The following is a 20188-nucleotide window of genomic DNA, read 5'->3' as shown; positions in this document are numbered from 1 at the left end:
GAAGAACTAAAGTTACAATTAGTGAAACAAGTAATAGATAATATAACTGCTTTCAGCACTTTGAGTTGTCCACTTTTGCTACTTTACTGATCTCTTACTGTATGAGAATTGTCTACTGTTGTTTTATGAACTATTAAAACTGACTTTTTGAGTGTATTAAGCAAGTTTTCTGAAAGTCTAATAATCTGTCTCAATTTTAAGTTTATTTAAAGCCAATATTTTTTGGCATGCAAGTGTGGCCAGCACCCTCTTCTGTCATTTTTTGCTTTTCTTTCTTGGCTTACAACAGAGAAAGGCAATTACAAATAAATCAAGTGCAGGAGTTGGCAATTCACAGTTTCTGAACAAGTTTTTGCTCCAGTGTTCCAAATAGTGCAACACATGACATTAAATTGTTGCTAGGTTAGTATGCAAATAGCAACTGTGCAGCAAAATGAATTTGTAGATTCATCCTCCTGACAACTGTGCAAAGTAGTTGACTGTTTTCTGTCTTTGGAAGGAAAAAGGTTAAGAAAAAAACTTTTAAAAGGGAAAAAAAAATCACAGTTGGAACCAGTATTGGCAGCCTCACAGCTGCACTGTTGATGTTGCTGTACACACTGTTTCAAATTAGCTAAATATGGCAAAGAAAAAAAAAAAAAAAAAGGATTTTCAAAAGTGAATTGTCACTCTACTCATGCCTTTTTTTTTATTCTCCATTAAAAGGGTAAAATTTTCTAATAGTTTACTTTAGTTTACTTTAACAAAGAAGCCTAACTTAAGACACTTTCCATAAAAGTTTCTCTGAAGTTTCATCATTATGACATGAAGTCTGATCTGAAGTCTAGCTTTCCCAGAGAGCATTTTCATAAAATTCACGCATGTCACATAGAAAGAGAAAGTCAGAAGGCAAAAATTGTAGTTTTTTTTTATAACTATATTGACAGTTAAACCAATATTTCAAGTGATCTTAAGAAAATGTTTGTTTTTCCCCCCTTCTTTTAGTATTAATTTGGTAAAGAAACCAATATTCACTTCTATCTGTGGCTGATAATCTTTTGTTTGTACTATGCAAAACATAGTCTCAACCAACTATAAAAGTTTCTAAAGCTGGGAGTGCTTCTTCGTAGTACTATACGTATTTTGAGTCAGAGGGCTTATATTCCTTGGTGTATCATGTGCAGAAGAGGAAGCATTCATAGAAGAAAAAAAAAAAAAAAGTATTTTTAGTTGTCTTTAAAACAATTGTTTTGTATTCTCTGAAACCTGAAATGAGCTGTGTTGTTAACTTCTGTTCTTCATCTTCTCCTTGCTCCTCTTAGAGACAAATTTTGTGCTTTCAGCTTGGCAGTTTTCTGCTTCTTAAAATATGCAGCCTGAACAGCACAGTGGATGAGCTTTACGAAAAGGATTTTCAAAATGTCCGAAGTAAGCTAGCTGCCTTTTGGAAAACATGAGCCTTGATCAAATCTGCTTCTAACTGTTTGTCTTTGGAAGCATCCCAGCCTTTGAAAGCCCTCAGACATACAGACCTTTGCTGTAAAATGCATGGGGTTGCTACATGCCCAAACTGTTGGGATTATGTGCTTTCCATGTATCGATGGAGAGGTTATATGATCTGTTGCTCTCGGGATGATTAGACTTGGCTATGGAAGGACTGAAATAGTTTCATTCTAATAACTCCTGAAGACATATTTCTCTTTCCATAATGTTGATTCAATTCTGCTGTTTAGCTTTCAGAAATTCCATAATTTTGATAATGCCTGAAGGACTTCAGTATCCAGTAGACTTAGTCTGTTTACAGAAAGAAGGTATTTTGTCTTCTGGAACAAAAGTAAGACTGAAAATTATGCTCTGTGCTTTTTAAATGTCATCAGGAGTAAGTTATTTATAGACATGAATAATATTTTTTTGTGACCATTGTCATGACTTTATGCATAGCTAGGGTTATAGCCAAGTTGAATTCAGCTGTAAGCCTACTTCTACAATCTACTACTACAATCTACTGAATTGACCTAATGTTAAGCAATTAGGAATGATTGCAGCTTGGCAATGGCTTTAAGTTACCCTGGAACCAACTGTCCCAGGTAAGGAGTGTAAAGATCACTTAGAAAGAATGAATTTCAGTTTTCCCACTTTACCTGTCCTCACGAACTTCAAAAGGACCTCTGCTCCAAGACATACAACGAATAGATGATCCCCTCCCATCCCCCAAACTGATATGTTTGTTGTGTATTATTGCTGGGGGAACACTTCTCTTGTCCAAAGACACAACTCAGCCCCACAAACACTTTTTTGAGAAATCTATCTACAGAAACAGCAAAAATGATCTTTTGGTACAGTTAGTGAGCTGAACTGTAGCAATTCTTAGTACATAGCAAAGAAACCTTATGAATGGAGATAACAGTTTTGGTAAAAGTTTCATTAACAATGCATCCCTTTTCTATGGGTAATTTTACTGCATTTTGTGTGACTAGAAGGTTAAGCTGTGACCCTTCCTCCCTAAAGCTATATGGATCGGGCCATTAAAGGCGTAGGCACAAAGATATGACTGACCTGGAAAATTTTCTTGTTCCTTATCCCTGCACTCCTTCCTCCTTTGTGCTTTCTTTCACTGGTGCCTTTGGTGGAAGGGGGAATTATAATTAATATATATAAATAGTCTATAAATAGTGTTGCTACACCTTAAACCTGGTGCCATACAAGACTAGGATTTCATTGTGCTGCACAAATTGGTTGAGAGCTGTGTGTTAAGTAATCGTGTTGTTTAAAAGCTCATATTAGGCATGGTTGATTCACTAGAGTTTTGGTCACAAAAAGAAGTAGATCTTTGTCAAATACTTTGGGTAGCAAATAAGGTTAAAGAATTCAGAAATACTATTGCCATTCTATCTGCAGAGCCATGATCGGCGGACATGACTTCATTGTGATACATATTTGTACAACATACACAAATTTGGCTAAAGATTCAGGAACACAGCCATTAAGTGGAATGTAGGCTGTGAAAGTATGGTCCTGGATCTCACCAAAGGTATTTTGTCACAACTATCATGAAAGGACTCCTACCCATTCATGGAACTGGCCAGAGTCTCATGGCAAGGCCCGAGTTGTCTTGCTTTCAAAGTGAGTTGAACAGGGCTACAACTGGCCTTGGGAAAGTCAGCCATTTTGGCTTCTTTGGTACTGTATAAGACACATTCTGTGCTTTTTTTTTTTTTTTTTTTTTTTAAAATTAAAAAGTGTTAATATATGGATAAAAGAAAAAGTCTGTAAAAATCACTCAAAAATTTAAAGCTAGATTAAAAAGACAGACAATTTATGTCGCATCAGCAATCATTAATATAACCCTCAAGATAAATCTGGAGTCTTGGAGCACTATTAAATTTTTGCCTCGGCTCCTTTTTTATTTCAGATTCAAAGCTAGGTCGGTAGTGGCTTTGTGAGGTGGGGATGCACCTTTTCTTCTAGTGTTCTCTGTGCAAAAAGTAGGTTAAGAGTAGATTAACCTCTGCCTTTCTAAGAAGTTCCATGTATTGTAGCTGAAAGTAAACACACAGACCAACATCAGTGTTGATAAATAGTATATGCTGATGCTTTGGTATGATTTTCTCTATGTGAAACTGAATATAGAATGTGACTTACTTTTAGGTGTGTCATTACCAAAACCAATGTTTTGCTAGTTTTCTTAGAAAGAGTTTAATTCCTGTTTCATATGTATAATTTCACAATTGATCTTTTCATTTGTGACAGGCATTATTTAAACCTCAACTCCTAGTTTTATTGGGCCAAATGAATGATATTATGAACACTTGGAAGCTTTCTGAAGTAGTGAAAAGAGTGTGCATGCATTATAGATTCAATTACCCAGGAAATCTTCATAATGTACTTACAAAAATATACAGATGCATGTAGATGAGTTCTGTAGTTTTTTGTACTGCAGTTATTTCGATCTCTTATCAATGCCTGGTTTGTAAAAAGCATTGTCAGAAATGTTCCCAAGATTGAGCATCATCTTATTCATTCATGAATTGTATTCAGTAAATCTGTGGTCGTACAATAATAGAATGACAAATGTGAGGACAATCTGCTGCAAATTATTTTTTTTTAATCTTCCTATTAATTAAATACATTAAATGTCTCTTCTTAGGCAAAACAAATTCCCCAAAAGCTGTTTTCTCATTTTATGAACAAGACTTAGAAATAGGGACATAATTACTGTATTTGTGGCACAGTCATTCAGATTTCTGAATTACACTTGAAAGAAAAGATAGTTGAAAGATGTGGACCAACTGGATTAAATTCAAATGCAAATAACAGCAGTAAAAGAGAGAGGATTCTTTCATGAAGAAAGAAGAAAAAGATTAATAATTTTAGTTAAATAATAATTGTGGATGCAATGCGTCTTGCCTTCCTCTGAGAGTTCTCACAGGGCTTGCAGTTTTAAGCACCCTCATATTGCATTGAAGCAAGGCACTTAAATGTCACTAGTGAGGGACTGACTGTAGATACAAGCAGTGCTTCTTCATATCATAAATATGTAAAAAAATGGCAAAGGATTGTTTCACTGTTCAATTTTTCTATTGAACACTTCCAATTCTGTAATGAGAAAGGTAACCGTATATCTTCTGTAGCACTTTTAGTTTGGTAATGACCTAAGTGATGCTGTTTTTTCTTGTCTCTGGTCAAAATTGTTCTTTAAATAATAGTTCTAGTGGTTAGGAAAATGTGAGACTGAAACTTCAGACTTTTAATATTTAGAGTTACTTAATGTGTCTTTAGAGTACTATGCTTATTCAGTGAATTTAATGGAAAACTGAGTAGGAACGAAGGGTAAAATAAAAAAAAAAAGGGGGGGGGGGATTCTTCATAAACCTGGAGTACAAAGGATAAAATTTCAGTTTAAAGAAATGTTTTTTAATTTTCAAAATCTTTCATAAGAACAGAAGGAAATTTGAAGGCTTATCTTTAAGAAAATTTCTATCTTCTCTCCACCAAATATTTTTAGTCCATTCAAAATGCTTGCAATTTTTTGAAAGTGTGATATACTTAAAATGTACAACTAGACATTTCAAATTCAAAGCTAACTATTCTATTCTAAGCATCTGATTGTTAGAAAAGGAACCAAAAGTGTTTTTTCCTCTCAAATTCAGATACTGGTGACATCAACTGAAATTCCTTTTTAGTCAGGCTACAATTCCATAAAAATGGCACTGATACACTATAAGTTTGCACTTTCTATTTCAAATCAGTGCAAGACTTTGGAAAGTCTGTCTTGCAGAAGACTTCTGTCTGTTCTCATGCAGTGCCACATGGTGGAGTATTGCTTTTTCTGTATGGGTTTTTCACTATGTCTGTCAGCTAAAGAGCTCAAAACTTCTGTGAACTAGTGTTTAGTTAGCGCAAGTTTTTGGGAAGTATTTGATGTTTCAGATTCAGAACATAACTTTATAGTAGTGCTGTACTACTGGAGAAATTATGAAGTTGCTTGTCAAAATGAAAGGTTCTAACTGACAAAAGTTTCAGCTGCACTTCTGTACTTCTTGATTGCTGCTGTTCCTCTCTTGGGCTACTTGCATAATGACTCTTAAAGTCAGTGAGAGATTGTAGAATTTTTTCATTCTTTCCTTTGTCAGGAAACTTCTGTATTACAAACCACTGTAAAGAAAACTTGTTTGTTCAGGTGCAAAATGAACCAGTACATAAAGCTGCATTTTTAAATCTAAATATTTTAGCAGGGTGACATATAGTACAACTACAACAGAGAGAGCTAGTGAGTTTACTGAAATAGATCTGGAAAAGGCAAACAAAATTTGTATGTGCTTGAATGTGTTCTCAGTATCAAAACCTTTTTATCTACCCTAGTTCCTGTGACCATGTTAGTTTAATTTATTTTTTAGTTTTCATGTACTTGAAAATACAGTTAATACATGTATACATCCAGTTTTTCACTGTTTGTTTTTCAGATTCTTTCCTGATTCCTTCATGCTGTGAATACAACCTGAAGCAAATATGATGATCAGCAGGTGGATTTGTTTGTCCTACCATAGTGAATGTTTAGCTATTGGCCAGTTCACAGAATTCTGTCAACTTAACTGAAATATTGAATTACTTTAAGTTTTATGGAAATGGATCATGAACAGAGGAGAGAAACTACATTGGTTTTCCTTTTTGAATAAAGGTTAAAAGGTGTCTTAATCCAGTTTAGAATGATGAGTTATATTACCACTGTACCTGAACACAACTCTATTTTACATGTAAGCAATGTAACCATTAGAATCTAGGAGAAAAAAAAAAAAAAAAAAAAAAAAAAAAAAAAAAAAAAAAACATAGATAATGTCTTTACCTCTAGTAATGAGTTGCATTTGGAGAGCAAACTGAGCTCTGCTTTATGGAATGGTTTTGGGGATTTGTCTTCAGGAGGGATTTCAGGGTTCGGTCCTTTCTGTGAAAGCCCCTGGAGAGGCTCTGTATTGGATCTGTATTGCCAGATCTGGCTCAAATTGCTTTAGGCTTAGTCATGAAAATTATCCATTGACTTAGTCTGAGAATTGCATGATTTTTAAGACTAACTTGAGAGTAGAATTAAGGGGATTCTCCAAAATCTCAGTTATAAAAAAGATTAACTCATAACTTTAGAGGCAGCATTGAATAAATCTGATATGAAAGACAGCTAAGGGGAAATAATAGACCTGTGTACTAAACTATGGAAGACATCCACACTGCTTTCTAATAGGATGCAATGTTAAAATAAATGCAGGACTCTATCAAGAAAACTGATATGTGGGACCAGTGTTCACACAACTGTGCTTATTAATATTCTAGAGCAGATTCTCTTTCACAGATACCACCCATGCTTAATGACTTTCATCCTATTAGTCTTACCTGAATGTGCCTTTCACCACTGAGTGATTTCATGTTCTTTTAGTCTTGAAACACCCACAATATACTTTGGGGAAAAAAAAATAATTTAATGTGTATCTGTAAATAATCTTTAGTACTACTAAATTGTCAGTGTTTATTAGTTTTCAGGTATAAAATTTCATCCAAAATGTTCATTTTTTTTTGCTCTTAGTTGGCATATTTTGTAGTTGGAAAATCTTTGCACATAAAATTAAAAGGAGAGTAGTTTGCTCACTAGTTCAATATAAAATTAACAGACCATTTGTGAGATCAGTACTAAAATATGGTTTAAGTGACAAATAACATAAACTCTTATTTTTGCTTATCTGTTCAATTTATGTAGTGTGATTCATAGCACTATGCAGAAAGGCCAGGATAGGGAATAGCAGAAGCTCCACTGGAAGGCCTGAAGGTAAGACAGGAGGTTATGGTTAAGAGGTTTGAACAGGACAGTAAAATGTTGATCTTGGTGTGCTCTGTATAACATATTAATCTTATCAGTATTGGAAGAAAAAGAAATTGCATCATCTTAATATTTTCTGCTAATTTAGACTGAGTGTCCTACAATATTATTTTGGCACTCTGCTAGTGGTGTGTCAGCTGTCTCCAGAGGCCCTTGTCAAAAGAAGAGGAAAGTCTCCTGCTGTGCCAATACTGTAAAATAAATAACATTCTCAGAAGATTAATATGGAGCTTGGAGCACAGAGTGTTACTAGTTGTCATAAACAGACAGAAAATGGTTTTTGTGTTCTGAAAGGGAAGACTTAGAAAATGACTGATCCCAGAGAAGGATAAATTTGTTGATCTGGAAACATCATTTAAGAAAAAAACGATGACCAAGTGTCCAGTAGTTTGGAAGTTATGAAGGGACATGTGTCCAAATCAGAGATCTGTAGCTGAACTTCTTCCAAATACATTTAACCTTGTTTTGTCTGGAAACCTCATGAATCCAAGTCGTGTTTTGAACTTACTCTTATCAGTCTTGGTTTTGCTTAGGCTGTATAGTAAATAAGTTCTGTCTGGAAAGCCTTTTCAACCTATATTGATATTCTTAGTTCTAGCTGAATCTAATGAAATAAATAGTACATTAATAACTCAAAAAAAAAAAAAAAAAAGTCTTAAATGACAATGTATGTATTGTGGGGACAACTAAAGCCCTATGAAGTCCTCTTTGTGAGTTAAGCTTTATGTATACAAACTGCAGTGAGAGTAACAAAATTTACATCTGTCTTCATCCCTCTCATAACCTTGTATATCAGAGTGTGATTAGTAATTCCAGACTGCTTTCACATAAGCCCCATCTCAATCCAGGGAAGGCTTGTAGCTGGAGGAATGTATGTATTCCAATTTCATTAAAATTTTGGCATGATTAAAAAAATAAATAAAAACAACAAATACTCCCACCCCTAAACAAACAAGTAAACAAATAAAAACTTTAGAACTGTCATAAATTTGGAGGGGAGGTGGCCAATTGATGTCCTTGTTCATATTGCACTAAACATGCATGGCATCTATGTCTCAGTAACATAAGTGGAATTCCATCATGTTCCAGTCATTAGTAGCTATTCTTGAGAAAGGAGTGGACTGTTGGGTGAGGCAAAATGAATTTTTGAGACTTTCAAGGAAGGTTCTTACCTAGGTCAGGCCAAGGGCAGACTTTCAGGGTAAGTCAGGGTAAGTCATATGTACAAGCATTCTGCATGCAAGAAGGAGACCACAGCTTGGACCCTGCCCAGACCTTCATGAATCTCATCTAGCTTCAGTCAGCAAGTATTAGCTTTAGGAGATTTTGGCAATAAAATGTGTTAGACTGCCTTCAGATGATGACTTTTTGGCAAGTCCTCTGACTTTTCGTAAGTTTGTCCAGTATCATACAGCTTTTTTATGTCCACTTACCTCAAAGGTAAAATTTCAGTAACCATATTCACATTCCCATTGTTTTCTAGTCCCCTGGTTTTATGACCCATGCTCATCCTTGTTTCAGCTGAGGTATAGCTGAGTAGAGGTTTATGGTGCTTATGTCTGAAATAACAAAATGCCTGCCTCTCCTTATCTTGGTTTAAATCTCATCAGGTTCTCTCCTTTTATGCAATTTATCTCTTTTCTCCCTCAAGATTTTTCATCCTCTTTTTGCAATGTGTTTTTACTTATAATTTTTCCCTTCTTATCTGATGTTATAGTTGCTGTTTAGAGCACAGTATGTTAAAATGTGTATTACATTTGTATACTGGATGTCTTCTCAGCTTTTTGCTTACCGGTTCCTCTGTGCATCAGAAGTCAACACTATCGCCAACTCACATTTTTGGTCCTGTTCACTAGGTGCTCTTTCTGTCACTCTATTCTTCTCAACATGATCCCCCCCCCAAAATAATCTTATTTTCTTCAGAGAATCGAATATTTTCTTTTATGTTTCTAATCATGAATGCTTGGTTTCTGTAGCTAAAGCAAAAATTAAATGGGAATCTCTGTCTGCAGTTAATGTGCACTTGGCATAATGCCTCTATTTTTTCTTTAAAAGTATTTCTCCCTTTTTAAAGGCAAGGTTGAAAGTCCACCCTTGATCAAGTTGATAGAAATTTTTATTTTATTTTATTTTTTTGCCATAGAGTTGAGGGACTACTGAAATCAACCCCAGAATCAGCAGAAATGTTTTTATCTTGCCTTTTTTTTTTTTTTTTTTTTTTTTTTTAATAAGTTAGCATCATATTGTCTCTTTTCCTTGATTCTCTCATTAATGTCTCCTTATTGTACAGGATCCTGATCTTATCAAACTGATTTAAAGCATTCATTTAGATTCCAGAGGCTTCCAAATAAAGATAATAGAAACTAGCTTATTTCAATTGCTTCTGTTCATGCGGAAAGAGTTTTTAATCTTTATGCATAACCAAGAAAATGTCTCTTCTGAGTCTTCCAATGTTTTATCTTGTTTTAAGTAGCAACATTTTAGTAAGGGAAACCTTGCAGATATTCTATATTTACAATGTAAATCTACCAATGTCTCAGTTTGCATACTTTTTCATCTTGCTTTTCATAATTATCAAATGCGTTTACAGAAGAACTGTTTCCTACATTCTGCAGTCCTTCAAACTGATCATGCATGAAAAACAATGCTGCTATCAGAGATCACAAGAACCTAAATAGTGAATGTGGAGGTCAAAACCAAGGCTGTGTGTCTGAGGATCCAACAAATAGGGAAAGAAGGCCACAATCTTCATTAGAAAGTACCAACAGAGCCAACATTACGAACAGTGCTAACAGGGAGTGTAATTCCACTTGGGGCGAATGGAGACAGTAAAAGGTCAGTCGTTGTGGTTCCCTATTTCAAGACATTAGCTGGGTAGCAGAATAAAATCAGCTTTTTTGTTCCTTTTGAGCAGTAGAAAATACCTCCATCCCCCTTGCAATCAGGAGCATCAAGCCATTAAAAAGCTCAGAGAAAACAAACAAATAAACAAACAGAACCTCTGCTGTCCCCATTCTGGTGTAACATGATGTCTTTTATTCCTGAACAGGAACACATAGGATATTACTTTTATTTTGCTGGAATAATAGCTCTTGGAGAAAGATGAACATCGGTAAAGTTTGTTGTTGTTGTTGTTTGGTTGGTTTTGTTTGTTTGTGTTTGTTTGTTTGTTGTCAAAAATATGTAATTTTATTTAAAATGACTTCAAGTGCATGTCAGAAAAAAAAAATAAATTGCCACCACTACTTGCCACCAAGTAGTGCTCTTTGACAGACATTTCTGATGATAGCTTTCTTTCAAAATAACTTTCTGATTATTTCCATGTACCAAGTGCAATGGAAGGTATGGTTTAATGTCTGGCTGACTTCTCAAAGTCATTTCTTGTACAGCTTTCCCATCCCCATGGATCTGTCCTGAAACAGAACACTGTACTTAAAACAGAGCTTCCTCTCTCTCTCTCTCTTTGTTTTGATCTTGATTTTTCATTCATATTTAAGTTGGACATTATTTTGACTCTCCAGGAGGAGAGTTTGTGCATCAGGCAATAAAATCCACTGAGCTCTGCATCTCTGTGTAACAGTGTCTGATACAAAGGAAGGACTAAACAATGGAAATAATCGATATTTGATGTCAGCATTGTTCAAATAAGGTAGGTGCCAGCAAAAGTGAATGTGAACCTGAGAGCCCAGAACAGGCTTCTGTGCAGCTCATAGCTTTGTCTCTTTGGCAATTTGAGTGTCTTAGCAACCTTGCTGACAAACCTGTCAGTTGTGTTGTGAAGCTGGCCAGTACATCACTCATTCAGTTGCATGAATTTTCTCAGATGAGCATGGGATAAGAAAAGAAAACAACAGATGAATACAAAGAACTTGACAAACCTAGAAAAATAACTAATACTAAACATTTTCACTCTCCGTTTTTTTTTTTTTTTTTTTTTTCTTAAAGCTTGCTTTGTTGTATCTTCTGTCAGCTTTCTCTTTTAATTCCATTTGTCCCTACACAATCTGAGAATGTTCCTTATTTTCTCTATTTTTTCTTTTTCCTTCTTTCCCTCTCTCTCTCTCCCCCCCCCCCCCCCCCCCCCCCACCCCCCCCCCCCCCCCCCCCCCCCCCCCCCCCCCCCCCCCCCCCAATTTCTTCTCTTCTTCCTCTCCTCTTTTCTCTCTTGCATTCTGGAGAAATAAAAATTGTAAGTACATGCATAGATCCTAGGCATGGCAGGGACTTTTCATTAGTGGTTATTACATTAAGAGGAAACTTAAAAACAGTTCTGGGATGTTGGCTGCTGTAGCAGAGAGGATCATGTAGGGTACTAACATCTCTCTTTGCCCATACTTTTAGGAGACCGCTGCAATCTCAAAAGTTATTTTTAATGTTACTTTGGGTCTCTGTTATAAACAAAAGGGCTTCTGGGAGCAAAAGTAGAAGAAGTAGGAGTAAAAGGATTTCATTGTAGACATCCTCACTTGTAACATTTCTATTTTGTGATCCTAAAGAATACATAAACAATAACACCTAAAAACTTCATTTATGTAACAAACAAATAAACAAAAATAAAGAACAAAAAATAAATAAATAAAATAAATAAAATAGAAAGCTTAGATCATCTCTTAAATTTGCTCCGCAGCAGATATTTGGTACCTATACGCTGGTAAAATTCTAGTGTAGTGCTCCAGGTTACCTCTTGCGCCTCCATAGACTTTGTAATTGAATTTGACCTAGAAAACCAGCATCTTCTTGTCACTGAGATCTCCAAAATGTAAAGCAAGGCTTTATACAAAGGAATTCCCAAGTGAATATAATGAAAATATTATATATGTATATTGCTAAATTTCAGCATGGTCTCCTATAAAACCATAATTTCATATGTTTTTCTATGCTTGCAGGCTTCAGCCATTTGGTGTAGTAATAAACATCCCCAAATCTTACGTCATTGATTATTTGGCTTCAGTGATGATGAAAAATGGAAAACAAAATGAAGAACGTAAGCCTGTCTGAGATTATTTGGAGACTGTTTGTGAAGCATACCTAGCTTTTCAAACTTATCATGGCACCTGACAAAAGTGACACATTCAGCCTTAGCCATGTCTAGTTTATCTTGTCAGTGTCTGAAACAGACAGGGGAAACCTTTCAATGTTGTACTTCATAAAATTGTAACCAGACTGATAAATCTGTTTATTTTTCCTTTAAATATGCCCTGGTTTCCATAACAGAGACAGCCTGCATGTATGCTGATGAATGGTTATTCTCCCATCACAGACCTTTATGGACACATTGCCAAGAAGCTCGTTTTGTAAATTCCTCAACTTTTTTTTTTTTTTTTTTTACTTTTTTTTTTTCCTTCTTTTCCAGCACCTGAAAACTTGCAACTGGCCTGGCTTGAAAGCTGCCTTGGCAATTTTACTAAAGCACTTACTTTGATAGCTAAAAATGACATTGAAGAATGATTAATACTGTGTGGGGGTTGATGACATAAATCTGTTAAAGTGTGCCTGATGTACAGCTTCACATGCAAGAATGTTATAGCCATATTCCTGTACTAACACAGTGACATTGAACAGACTGTAGCAGATATAAAATCAACCAAAAAAAGGAGCCCCCCGCACCTCCAAAGGGTTTGAATTATTTTTATGAATTTGTTACCAACAAAATGCTTCTGGTTAGAGAATATAAACTTAATGAAAAATAACAAGCAATGGTATTAAGGCACATTGGGACATACTGTCTAAATCACAGAATTCCAGGGGTTGTTACTGAGAATGCAGGTACTTGACTCAAGAGTGAAAAAGCTTACTCTTTCTGAACTGTGCTGTTTTTAATGCAGAACAAGATACTGTTAACAAGGGAATAAAAGACCAGTTCATCCTCTGTCTTAAATGTATCTGTGCAAATTTGTCACTTACTAGCCATTTTGGATGTACATATTGAGAAGACATAGGTTGATTCCTTCTTAACCTAATACATAAATAAATATAGTATAAAATCGTAAAAGAGAGAAGGAAGGATATGCTAGACTGTTAAGAAATTATATAATGTTGCTATCCCTAATCAGAGAACAGGTTTGCTTTATTATTTTACTTTTACAACTGTGGGAAATTACCAGAGTAATTTGATTTGCAGAGAAGCAATTGTGGACATTTTCTAGTGGAGAGGTCTCAGTGGTAGCTCTTGTTGTGCTTCATCCCAGGAAATTACATTAATGGTCTTTTTCCTGTGTATTGGTAATGAGTTTCTATTGAACACTGCTTTATCAGAGTGATTTCTTTTGCCTTCAGAAAAATTTTGAATGGGCTGGTAAGGGGGAGACAAGTCTCCTAGAAGTACTTAAAATGCAACACTTTATGCCAAGTCATTTTTCCATTGCACAGATAGCCAACACACTTCCATTTACAGACTCATCCCTTTCACCAGCTCCTGCATCTGCCAGCGTTACAGGTTTTCATGGCTGCACAATGCAGTTGAGCTGGAGAAGCCTCCAACTGCAGTTTTAACAATAAAATAAAGTAAACATTCTCAGCACAAATAGACTATTTTAGTTTCCATGGCTGACAGTTTGGCACCTTTCACAGCACTAAATTAACTTAAAACATTCATCACTACACATGCTTTGAGAGAAACAAAACAAGTACTAAGTAGGATTTGAGACTTGGTAAACTTTCTACTTAAGATGAAACAATCATTTAAACTGACAAGAAAAGGCTGTGAAAACAACTCGGAAAAATACCTTATTTCTATTTAAGACTCGGCAAATATTAAGAGAACAAGTAGTGGTACTAAAACCAGTGTTGTGGTCTTCTGTAAAAATAATTAAAAAAAAAAAAAAGACAAGACTGATTTAAGTGAAACTTTGTAAAACCATTCTGCATCCCAGCCTTTCCCAAACCAGACCTTTTTATGCCAAGTTTCAGCTTGAATTTTTTTTATTTTTTTTTAAGGATATTGTTCCTTAAAGTATGAGGATTATATAATGAAGTAGTCATATCTTAATCATAAGCACAGTGACAAGTGTCATTTTTTAATAGAACAAAGTATAATATAAAAAAACATTTGAGTGCAGAAAGAATGTACACATTCTATTAAAATTGCAGCGTATGCAGAAACTTAAAGAACCTTAATACAGTAAAGTTTTAAATCATGCTACTGTATCTATATCCCAGGAGATAGATTCCTACAATACAAAACTAACATTAAACATTTTTGTTAATGCTTACTAGCCCGGCAAAAAGCTGCAGATGGTTTTATGGGAGGAGAAGGTAAAAAGCCATTTGTTGTATGTTTTTGTGAGAAGTAATAGTTCATAAATTAAATGTAAACATAACAATACCTTTTAGAAGATGAATTTGTGTGGCTCATGACAATCCACACACATTTTGGCTGTGTTTAAGATTTTCCAAGTGATTCAGGCTAGGTGGAAGTGCTCCAATAATTTTGTCTTTAATACACTGATATCAATTTCTAGAGACCTTGTCATGCTTTCCATGGCCAGAGACTCTCAGCTCAGCTTGCTGAAACTGCATTCCTCTATAGTACAGATGAATAGTATGACTTGTCAGACTCTAAAGAAAAAGAAATAAAGAAAAAAAAAAACAAAAACAAAACTACAGTTTATTTGTATTAAAACATAGGTGGGTTTCCAATGTAGAAACTACTAATCAGCCCATGTACTTATCACAGAAGTTAGTTTCACTGAAGTTTGAAAGCAATTTATCATACTCATGTTCATGTGGCTTGTTGCAAGGATTTTTAATTTTTGCTATTATCTACTTGATCTCTATGTTTATATTAGAAAATGAAATGAAGGTGACTAGCACTACTTTTATTTAGCCTAGAATTCTTCAGGGGTGCATTACAAGGAACCATGGATTTGGATCTTATCCTAAATTCTGGAACGTGACAAACACACTTGGAACAGAGAGCCGAAAATCTGTTTTAAAATGTGTTATGATTTTCCAAGTTCAGATATGAAAAAAGCAGGCAAACAGGATGAACAGTGAAAAATGTAGCTAACAAAATTGTTTTCTCAGTATTACTAAAGTGCTAGGGCTATTTCATGTATTTCTGTGCCACTGATAATAAAAAATGTTTATATTGTTAAAGAGAAGGATACTTTGTCTGAACTGTTCATAACACCTTTTGTGACAAGACCTTTCCTTCTGGCCTCTTTTGGCCTAACTTGCCTTTCCTGTGATTCTTGTCTTAGCCAAAATAAAATATCCAAATATGTGGAGGTTCTACTTCCTCTATACCATCTCCAAACCCTGAAACATAAAAAACAATTTGAGAGCCAGACAGAAAATCCTCTCCAATTTTTTTCCATAGCCTAAAGATCATTACGCTGACAGCCTTATTCATATAAAGCACCAGATTCACACAGTAGCTTTAATTCCATCTCACAGTAGTGTTTGATATCTATCAAACACTGTTTGTGATTTGCGTGGATTTATATTCTATCTGACACTTCTGTCCAACCTTGCTATAATCCACTTCTTTCCTAATCATTACAAAAAAGAGATAATTTATTATAATCATCGGGAGGAGAGGGAAATAATAATAAACAGTGACATCTGTTCCTAAATTTTTCTTTTCTTTAAGTTTCTCTATTGCTGCACTTTCCAGTATGTTTCTCTTTCAGCTTAAAACAAATAAAGACTCTGGATTTTTGTTTTGTTTTGTTTTGTTTGTTTGTTTTCCTCATTCTATATAATTTTATATTTTTGGAGCCAAGAAACAGAAATATATGTTGCTGCTGTTTTTGTTTGTTTGTTTTGTTTTCCTTTGCTTTCTAAAGAAAACAAGGTAATACAACTGTGTGGTGCCATGCAAGATAGACTAAATATCACTTGGCAATTTTTGACTGCATTATTGAAACCATTGTTAGGCTAGTATTTCCACTTTGCTGATGTACATCTAATATTTACCTAAAATGTTTTAAAATCTCAATTTTGTGTTACTTATTAAATATTATCTCTCTTTGGTCTCCCTCAGCAGAAAGAATTTGAATTATTTTGTCAAATTCGTGCCTAATTCAGTCCTCAGATAATGAAAGGTCACTAGGATTACCCAGATCAAAATAGAATATGCGAGTCATATAGGAATCTAGTCTATCTTTTAAACCAGTCTTATTTTATGTCAAGGTTTTAGTTTTGATCCTTTCTGTTTTTTATCCCCATGATGTTACACTTAATGATGAAGTCCACAAACAAAATATCCTCTTTCTTCAGATTTTTCAGCATTAGGTTTTGGAAGGACTTCCTTTTGCACAAAACCTGTACTATGTAGAAATATTCCTGTCTCCTATCTGTCAGGACGCTGTGCCACTTCAATCTAGGCCACTGAAACCATCAAAAAATATTTTTTGTTCAATGTAGATGGGTGAGAAAAAGCAGTAGCTGGTAGAAGTTGGCCAACGATTAAAAAATATTCTATCTGGGAGTGGATCCACTCTCAGTAGAGGGCAGCACTGGTACCAGTAAAATATAAACTGACCATAAATTGCTTGCCATATCATCCTGCCAAATGAGTTAACCAGTCCCTTATAAATCCAAAGCAATAAAAGAAAAGTAAACCTAGAGAGGGGCTTCTGAGTGCATTTGTACAGGGCACCTCACACATGTTCTAGCTGAGAGCAATGTCAATTTCTAAAGGCTTAGTTTGTGAGCACCCAGAGAGATGAAGTAGCATAGCTGGGAAGAAGTCTCCAGCAGCAGAGATTTCTAAATAGTAGATGTGTTAAATAAATAAAGTGGTGGGTCTCTAACACACCACACACTATTCAATTAACATTAATCCTATCAAATGGGACATTAACTTATAACCAACCCACTTAGGAACAGCAGGAGTCTTTCAGTATTGTCCTTTCTTTACATCAGTAATCATCTTGTCAAAGTTTGGTTTGCTCCAGAGGCCCCATATTTTCTAATACTTACTGAACTGCACTGCACCCCAGTGTACACTTCAACACCAGATCTGTGAAATTAGAGGGTTTCCAGCTTCAGATGTAAATAGCTAGGAAGAAAAAATGAACTAAGTCAATTACAACTGTCCCACCAGGGAGGCCTACTGCTATTATCCACACCAGTAGCATTCAGCAAACTATCCACTTAACTGGCTATAATTTTAAAACCTCCTTCCCCATGAGACTGGCTGTAAAATCAATATGTAACAAAGCACCAACCTTTAGCTCCACAAACACACCAGAAACTCAGTGAGAATACTACATCTAAGCTAGATTTTGAATATGAATATCAAATGTCCCTGCTTCACCATTATCACAATGCCTTGGTAACAACTGATTTTGAGCTATACAGGTGAACAGGAAGCATGGATCTAGCCATATACCCAGCCAAGGGGCTGCAGACAAGAGTGCAAGAAGTGGACTCCACCACTTGTCCCTGCAGAACACAATACAGCCAGCTTTCAGTACTCCTCCATGCCATTTGTCTGTAGCTGGGGCAAGCTGACTTTTCTCATTGCTCTCACTTTTCCATTCCCATTTAGAGTCTTGTCTTTAAAGAAAAAACGTTGCTTGAAGAAAGAAGTCATTTTTTTCTTTTTCTTTTTCTTTTCCCTGGACAATACCAGGATCCAAATTGCTTAAACACATGCAGAACTGCAGGTCTCTGACCAATATAACTGACAAGCAACCTTACTCATATATGTAACAAACTCACCAGGTTTTAAGTTAAAGTGAGAAAAGCTAATTGGCTGAAGGGTAAGCATAATAAATCCTGGGGAAAAAGTGTAGCTGATCCCATCATAAAACAACCAGAATGAGAATGTGCTACATAATAAACTAAGTGTTACTGTTTTCTACAATCACTCATGCCCTGCATTTTGATTAATTGCAGATTCCGAATTACTGAGAAAATGGCAGTTAATTACCCCTAACACCTTTGCAGGAACAGCTTGGAGGGGACTATGAAATTAGCACTCTGAAGTCTGAGTTAAATATATCATTTTAGCTTAATGGAATTTAATAATTGTAATTCAAATGCATGTTGCACAAAATTAATAGCTTTTAATACCAAAATACCTTTATTTGATCTGTCCCATATTTTACACACACTGACATTTATTGATTTCTTCTGAAATAACCATCACTTCCAGAAGCTGGAGGAGAACCTTAGGAGCGTGCGTGTCAGTCTGGGTATTACTCAGAAATCAGTGGCTATGATCGAAGGCTGATGTGCTTGTCCTGACGGCTTGGCTGGCTCTTTTTGCCTTGTCTTTAACAATCTCCCAAGGTGGTTGTCTCCAGTTGTGGAGGAGGGTCAGGCTGCAATTTTGCACCAGAGCCACTGTGGAGTGGAGCCAGGCAGGCTACATGGGACACACCAGTGCCCTTGGCTGTGACAGAGGAGCAGCCGGTGCCATGCTGTCACCTCAGCGTGCCACCAGGAACCCTCGCAAGGCTTTGCGACTTAAAACAGTGATGTGATAGGAATAGTAGGATAGTAGGAATCCTCTGGGGCGTAAGAGAAGGAGGCTGCGGTAAATCCCACTCATTCCACAGCTGCATCAGTGATGGGCTTGGAGTTACAGCTGGCCGTGGAAAGTCTTACGGAGATTTTTGTTTTAACATATCCCACTGGGTGGCGCTAGGCTGTGCTTCCCGCAGCTGTAAAACCTGATCCTCAGTTCTGCTCCGGTCCAGTTAAAAACTGCACGTTATTCATTAAATGATAATTTGTTTGGACGTGAGGGAATAGAAAAATAATATCTGATGTCTATTTACAGTTTGATAGAAATTAGAAATGAATAACTAGGCTAATAAAAAACATATGCACAAGAATTATCAAATATGTCAGTTTAAATAACAAAAACCCTCAAGGTAGTTGGGTTGTCTGAAAAATATTTTACTAGATTTTACACTTAGGAAAATCCATTTACAAACTCAGGAAAAAAAATAGAAAAGTGTGTTATGGTACATCCACATGTCCAAATCAGGATCACGTTCACACAGTACTGAATGCTTTTCAAATTCAGGATTCCATCTTGGCTGCAGAAGTTTTGCAGAGTCATCGCAAAACCAGACACACATTATTTTTGATACCTATGTTATCCTTTCAGTTCTCAGTTAAAGAAAACATTATAAGTCTTTAAAATAAAATTGCTTCCATGTCTGAAATATGTAAAATGTTGGATGAGGCCTGGATTTAGGTCTCTTAGTTCGGAAATAGTATCTGTGGTATGTGATACATTTGAGCAAAGAAAAGAATAATAATTTAGAAATAAATGAAACACGGTATTCACCCCACAAAATCTGTGTACAGCTTCCAGCAGGGAAAGCAATGTACAAGCAAGCATGCAAGCCCCCAAAATCCCCTACATGATTTGCTTCCACACATCTATCTTTGAAATCAATGGAGTAAAAAATCACTGAGGGCTAAAAGAGGACCAAAGTTTAGGAATATATTATATATGTAAACAAATACATACACAGAAAAGTGACAAAGTTTAAGATTACTTACCAGGAGTAAGAGTCTCTCAGAAATGTATTTAAAAAGGCATTGGCACAAAGGGTATCAGATACCCAGGCTGTATTTTATATGTTTTGAAATTTGCAAAACATACTGACAGAAACATAGGGATAGTGAAATATATTCAGTTTTATTCCCAGACTTATTTCTGAGTCTTACACAGAATTGTGTTAGTGGAAGAAGATTTATAATTTGTGTGTCCAAACTCTAAAGACTGCATCAGAGTCCCTTTACTTCATAAGCTTCTCAGGTTTTGTCAACAGTAACTCTCCTGTCTACAAATAAGTATAAACTTTTTAGGCAAAAACCAACAATATCTTTTACCCCATTCTCTACCTCCCCCGCCCCCCATCATTTTGTAGATAG

This window comes from Aythya fuligula, chromosome 2, assembly GCF_009819795.1.
Source record: "Aythya fuligula isolate bAytFul2 chromosome 2, bAytFul2.pri, whole genome shotgun sequence".
In the NCBI taxonomy this organism is placed as follows: Eukaryota; Metazoa; Chordata; class Aves; order Anseriformes; family Anatidae; genus Aythya; species Aythya fuligula.
Note: the sequence above shows the minus strand (reverse complement) of the source record.